The sequence below is a fragment of the Lycium ferocissimum genome, chromosome 3 (assembly GCF_029784015.1).
Source record: "Lycium ferocissimum isolate CSIRO_LF1 chromosome 3, AGI_CSIRO_Lferr_CH_V1, whole genome shotgun sequence".
NCBI lineage: Eukaryota > Viridiplantae > Streptophyta > Magnoliopsida > Solanales > Solanaceae > Lycium > Lycium ferocissimum.
Window position 1 is genome coordinate 25786697 of NC_081344.1, and position 7395 is coordinate 25794091.

The window sequence follows — 7395 nt, forward strand, 5'->3', positions numbered from 1 at the left end:
TGAAACATGAGACATGAATACATGAGGAACATGACATGGATACGGAGGTTAGTTACCTTGGACGTTCTCCTCTGGTTCGTCAAACAAGTATGGATACTTGGATTTCATATCTTTTTCGGCTTCCTATGTAGCTTCTTCAACTTTCTGACTCCTCCATAAGACTTTAACTGAGGCAACTTCCTTAGTTCTCAACTTGCGAACATGATAATCAAGAATGGCTACGGGGATCTCCTCATAGGTTAGGCCATCCTTAACCGTTATGGTATCAGCAGGAACAACCAACGACGGGTCTTCTACACACTTTCTCAACATGGATACATGAAACACTGGGTGAATAGCGGCCAACTCTCGGAGCAACTCATGTTCATAAGCTACTTGACCGACCTTTCGTAGAATTCTGTAAGGTCCAATATATCTAGGACTAAGTTTTCCTTTCTTTCCAAATCTTATAACACCCTTCATAGGCGAAACCTTAAAGAACACCCAATCATTAACTTGAAATTCTAAGTCCCTTCGCCTCACATCTATGTAAGACACGGTGACTCGAGCCATTTTCAAACGACTTTCTCCTGAATTAACTTGACTTTCTCCATAGCCTGATAGACCAAATCTGGTCCTAACAACTCTGCTTTACCAACTTCGAACCAACTAATTGGTGATCTACACCTTCGCCCATACAGAGCTTCAAACGGTGCCATCCCAATGCTAGCATGATAACTGTTATTATAAGCAAACTCAATGAGAGGTAAGTGATCATCCCAATTACCTTTGAAATCTAGGACACATGCTCTCAACATGTCCTCAAGAGTCTGAATAGTACGCTCTGGCTGACCATCTATCTGCGGATGAAAGGTTGTGCTGAGGTTCACCTTGGTACCCAATCCTTTCTAAAAGGATTTCCGGAAGTTCGTTGTGAACTGAGCACCGCGATCTGAAATAATAGACACTGAGGTCCTATGAAACCTGACAATTTTGTTAACATACAACTTGGTATAGTCTTCTGCTGAATTTGTGGTCTTGACTGGCAAAAAGTGCGCCGACTTAGTGAGTCGGTCAATGATTACCCAAATAGAGTCATGCCTCCTAGCTGAATGAGGTAAAACTGATACAAAGTCCATATTGATCATTTCCCATTTCCAGACAAGAATATCAATATTCTGAGCCAAGCCACTAGGCCTCTGGTGTTCGTCTTTCACTTGCTGACAATTCGGACACTTAGCTACAAAATCTGCTACATTATTTTTCATATTATTCCACCAGTAAATCTCTTTAAGATCATGATACATCTTAGTGGAACCTGGGTGAATGGAATACCTAGAGTTGTGAGCCTCTGACATGATTCGCTCTCTGAGCCCATCTACATCTAGAACACATAATCTGCCTCGGTACCTCAAGGTACCATCATCTTCCCCTTGTTCAAAAGACATCGTCTTATGCTTGTGAATCCCCCCTTTCAGCTGCAACAAGTAGGGATCCTTATATTGCTTCTCTTTAACTTTAACGACTAAGGAGAAAAGAGCTCTATTCTGAACAACCACACCACCATCCTCGGAGTCCAAAAGTCGAACTCTAAGACTGGCCAAACGGTGAACTTCCTTAGTCATAACTCTCTTATCTAAATCAGCGTGGGCTAAACTTCCCATGGGATGTCGATTAAGAGCATCGGCTACAACATTCGTTTTCCCCGGATGGTGAAAAATATCTACATCATAATCCTTAAGCAACTCGATCAATCTTCTCTGCCTAAGGTTCAACTCCTTTTGCTTGAAGATATACTGCAGGCTTTTATGATCTGTGAAAATATCAACATGAACTCCATACAAATAATGACGCCATGTTTTAAGTGCAAAAACCACAGCTGCTAACTCTAAGTCATGAGTCGGATAATTATTTTCATGAGTCTTAAGCTGTCTAGAAGCATAAGAAATAACCCTACCATGCTGCATTAAGACACATCCAAGACCAACTCCCGAAGCATCACAATAAACCACGAACCCTTCGGTTCCTTCTGGTAGCGTCAAAACTAGAGCGAAGTCAATCTCTTCTTCGAAATTTGCTCACATGCATCGACCATTGAAATTTGACTTTCTTGAGTCAACTTAGTTACTGAGATAGAGGAAAATCCCTCGACAAAATGCCCGTAATTTCTTTGCCGGACCCAAGAAACTTCTGATATCTAATGCTGAGGTGGGTCTGGGCCAATTCTTAAGAGCATCAATTTTCTGAAAATCAAATTTAACTCCTTCGCCTGAAATTACATGGCCTAAGAACGCCACTGACTTAAGCCAAAACTCACACTTTGAGAATTTTGAATAAAACTCACTATCCTTAAGTGTCTGCAACACTATTCTGAGATATTCTGCATGTTTAACCTCACTACGGGAATATATCAAAATATCATCAATGAACACAATGACGAATAAATCGAGATAAGGCTTGAAGACCCTGTTTATAAGGTCCATGAAAGCTGCTGGTGCATTTGTCAACTCAAACGACATGACAAGAAATTCGAAATGCCCATAACGGGTCCTGAAAGCGGTCTTAGGAATATCAACTTCCTTAACCTTTAACTGATGGTAGCCTGATCTGAGGTCAATCTTAAAATAACACTGGGCACCCTGAAATTGGTCAAACAAGTCATCGATTCTGGGAAGGGGTTACTTGTTCTTAATGGTAACCTTATTCAACTGACGGTAGTCTACACACATAAGCAAGGATCCTCTTTCTTTCGAAAAAACAAGACCGGTGCGCCCCAAGGTGAGACATTTGGTCTAATAAATTCCTTGTCAAGAAGGTCTTTCAACTGGACTTTTAATTCTTTCAACTCCACTAAAGCCATTCTGTATAGCGGAATAGATATCGGCTGAGTGTAAAAAAGTAGATCAATTCCAAAGTCAATCTCCCTGTCAGGAGGGACTCCGGGAAAATCTTCTGGGAAGACCTCTGGAAATTCATTAACGACTAGAACGGACTGGAGGGCTGGAGCCTGGGCATCTGAATCCCTGACTCGCACTAAGTGATAGATATAACCCTTGGAAATCATTTTTCTGGCTTTTAAATAAGAAATAAATCTACCCCTAGGTACTACTGAATTACCCTCCCATTTTATAACTGGTTCGTTAGGAAACTCAAATCTCACTATTTTGGTTCTACAACATACCGTGGCATAACATGACTCTAACCAATCCATGCCCATGATCACATCAAAGTCTACCATCTCTAACTCTGCTAAGTGTGCTATGGTTTTGCGATGATAGACCATAACTGGATAACCCCTATAGATGCGTCTAGCTATGACTGATTCTCCAACTGGAGTGGATACTTCAAAGGGTTCACGCAGCTTTTCGGGTTCTATCCTAAACTTCTTAGCAATAAAGGGGGTTACATAGGATAGAGTGGATCCTAGGTCCATGAGAGCATAAACATCATAAGTGAAGACGGTTAGCATACCTGTGACAACATCTCCACGGTCCTCTGTATCCTGACGACCTGTTAGTGCATACAAACGGTTCTATCCACCATCCGTATTACCAGGCTTCACTGCTCCATGCCCCCGCTGGGCTTGAAAATTACGAGAAGCTGCTGAATTTGTGGACTGCGCCACATTACCTCCGGTCTCTTACCTAACTGATGAACAATCTCTCTGAATATGGCCCCTCTGACCATAACCATAAAATGCATCCTTACCCACAAGACACTCGCCTGGGTGTCTCTTACCATACTTACCGCAAATCGGATTAGTATAGGCCTGCTGACCCACACTAGCTTGAGAGTAGGAACCTGCTGGCCTGAAGCTCTGTTTCTTATCATTCCGAAACTTTGGGACCGGGGCACTAGCCATGGATGGAGTGGGTCCTGATGACTTGTTCTTAAAGAACTGCCTAGCCCCACCCTGATTAAAGTTACCTGAAGACTTGGCCCTCTTGCTGAATTCCCTATCCTTTTTTCGTAGTGTTTACTTCCTTAAGTTCAGCCTCGTTACCTTGCACAAATGCCAATATCTTGGAAATAGTCATCTTGTCATTTTGAGCAGCAGTGTTAGCATCCCTGTGCAATTCGGGTTTTAGCCCAAGTACAAATCTTCTAACCATTGCCCTCATGTCGGGAACCATGTGAGGAGCATATCTGGACAATGACACAAACTTGAGATAACAATTATGGACAGTCATGTCATTTTGCCTTAGTCTCTCGAACTCCATAGCTTTTTCTTCCCTAACCTCAATAGGCATGAAATGGTCAAGGAAAGCATCAACGAACTCATCCCAAGTAGCAGGAAGTGCATCCTCCCTTCGGGATTGTTCCCATGACTCATACCAGATATAGGCCACATCTTGTAGTTGAAAAGCACCAAACTCTGCTACTTCTATCTCAGTAGCACGCATAATGCGGAATACCTTCTGCAGCCCATGTATAAAGTTATGCGGATCCTCCTCTGCCTTAGTCCCTGCGAGCACTGGAGGCTTCATCCGCATGAATTCTTGAGTCCTGGAACTAGTAGATCCACCACTAGCACTGACGCTAGGAGTCGTTTCCTATCGCTGCACCTGGTTAGCAACAATCTGAGTGAGTAACTGAATGGCTTCCCTAACATCCATGTCTGAAGTGTTAGGAGGAGCAGTCGTAGGAGCAGTTAGGGTTGCTGGGCCTGTAGCAGCTGTCTGAGTCTGAACGGTTTCTTCCTGAGCTGCATCAGCGGCAGCCCTTTGGCTGGTAGCTGAGTTCTTCTTCGTGTACTTTCTTTTTGGAGCCATTTTTTAAAATACGTAATTCGCACGAGTTAGAAGATTTCCTAAAAGTACTGCTCTAACTGCATGATCTAGAGTATGAAAGAAGTGAGACAATCTTGAATGTCTTGGTGGTCAACTGTTTATATGTATGGGGTCCTCACACATATAAAAGTGACTCCACTGGACATGGTTTCATAGACTCCCTAAGACACTTGAACCAAGTGCTCTGATACCAAGCTTAGTCACACCTGAACCATGTCCTGGGCGAAACACGGCACTCGGTGCCTTAATGCATGTCACCGAGCGAACCACGTGGCTTGCTGAATTATCATGAGGCATACATGAGCAGAATATAACATGAAACATGATGGGCTTTACGAAAACACATGAAGTCATAAAAATTAATAAAATACTCATTTAAAACATGAATGCGAAAATATCATTAATCGAGCAAAAGATGGTTAAACAACTCTGAGCATCTGACATAACATAACTGACTAGTCTATGAAACCTCTACCATGAGTCTGGATCGTAAAACATACTTGCTGGGACAAGGCCTCCAACATACCTTTAATGCATGACTAACATAAGGAAATAGATGAGTGACTAAACCCCGAAGGAGATGGAGCTCACCAAGAAGCTGATACGTGAAGAATCCTACTAAGCAGATGCATCATCCAGTAAATCCATACTTGCATCATGAAATGCAGGCCCCCGGGCAATAGAAAGGGGACGTCAGCACATTGAATGTACTGGTATGTAAAGTGACTGAATGAAATAACATGGGACATGAAATAACATGATAAGAAGTGAAACTGAAACTGAAACCTGGTCATGAACATGAATATACATAGATATGACATGAGTAAAAACATTTTAAGTAGGGAGAGCATAAATATAACCGACAACATGAAGTCTGGTACTTGCGCCCTACCAGCAAAGCCTCTCATACCTTGCCTGGGTATTAGATGTAATATGACATGAAAGGATCCAATCAATATTAAGGAATCGTCCTACTGGGCCGAGCGATCCTTATCCTACGGTGGCTAACATAGTTTCAGGCTGCTTGAAGCCTTCTCGGTAATTAGTGCAACTCCCAAAAACATGAACATGATATAGTTGGCTAAGAAGCCCATGAATTATATAACTTGCGTGTAAACATGATTCTTGCTTGTATTAAAACATGAAGAGAATACATAATATAACTTGTATGGAAATATGGAAAACATGTAGAATTTCATGAAAATAAACATAAAAGTTCATATCTTGCATTTAAGAACCCGTGGAATGCATAGTATGGGTTTTCATGGATTACAGACAGATTCTCAATAACCAAAAGGGAATATTAAGAACAAAATAACAAACTATTAAAGCAAACATGGTATATCATGGTACATGAACTTAGGGTTATCATGAACGCGGCTAAAATCCTAGTTTTGGTAAACATCCGCATTATCATGAAGGAACGTGGTGTGGGGAAGAACAATGATGTTCCCACACATAAATAAAAACTCTACATACCTGGTAATACTCCAAACTCATAATAAAAATCTGAACTTTGTAGAAGAATCCCAAAGCTTTAGTCTTGAATCCCTTAAATGGGTTTTCTTGAAAACCCTAGGTTAAGAATGATGAATTCTTGCTTAATATTCATTAAATATGTTAGAATCCAATTGAAATAGGTTAGTATTTCTTACCTTAATGTTCTTGGTGACGAAGAATGAGAACTGTTCGTTCTAGGGCTTGGAAACTGGTAAAAAGTGAAAATAGGACTAAACCCCTCGAATTTATAGATTCTGGTGGACACGGGCATTGTACGGGCTCCATCTACGACTTGTACTTCAAAGTACGGCCCGTACATATTGGTCGTACCTTGCCTTAATTTTCCAGTGAGTGTGCTGCCATGGCCATTGATGTATGAGGTGGGAAGTACGTCCCGTACATTGATGTACGACCCGTACATCCCTAGTCGTACTTCACCTTGTTGGACCAGTGAGCTCTGAACTTATGCCCCTCAAGGTACATCCCGTACTTCATAGTACGGGCTGTACTTCTGACGTAGGACGTACATTTAACGTTCTGAGCCAGATTTTCTAAGTCTAACACCTTCGTTTCGGGTTCTATGTCCCCGAATCAAGAACATGATCTAGTTAGGGGTACGAGGTGTTACATAGCTACCTGGTGAGCCCCAGTTCCTTCAAGGCATTATCCTGCTTTTATTCTTTCCAGTATTTTAAACAGTTATCTTTTCAGTATTCTTTAGAGGCTTCATAGACATAGTCCGATTTCAGTCAGATATTAACAACTTTTATGTGTTAGCCTTGTTGGCATTGATTTCAGATGTTTTATACTTAAGCAATAATTCCGCATTTAATATATTACAGTCAGACTTTTAGTAGATCAGCATGTTTAAGTTTTATTTTTTCAAATAAGTATGTTTTGAAATCACATATTGATTCAGCCAGCCTATGGGTTCGCTCGGTCACATGCAGTTAGGCACCGAGTGCCGTGTTATTCCTAGGCCATGGTTCGGGGTGTGACATCTCTGGTGCACATTCGTGTTCGTGTCCAATGCAAAATAGGCATGATGTTTGAGTGCTTTGTTGTGGGTTTGATGTGGGCTTGATTTGGCTTTGAAGTCTGATGGACGGCGAGATCTTGCCGTTAA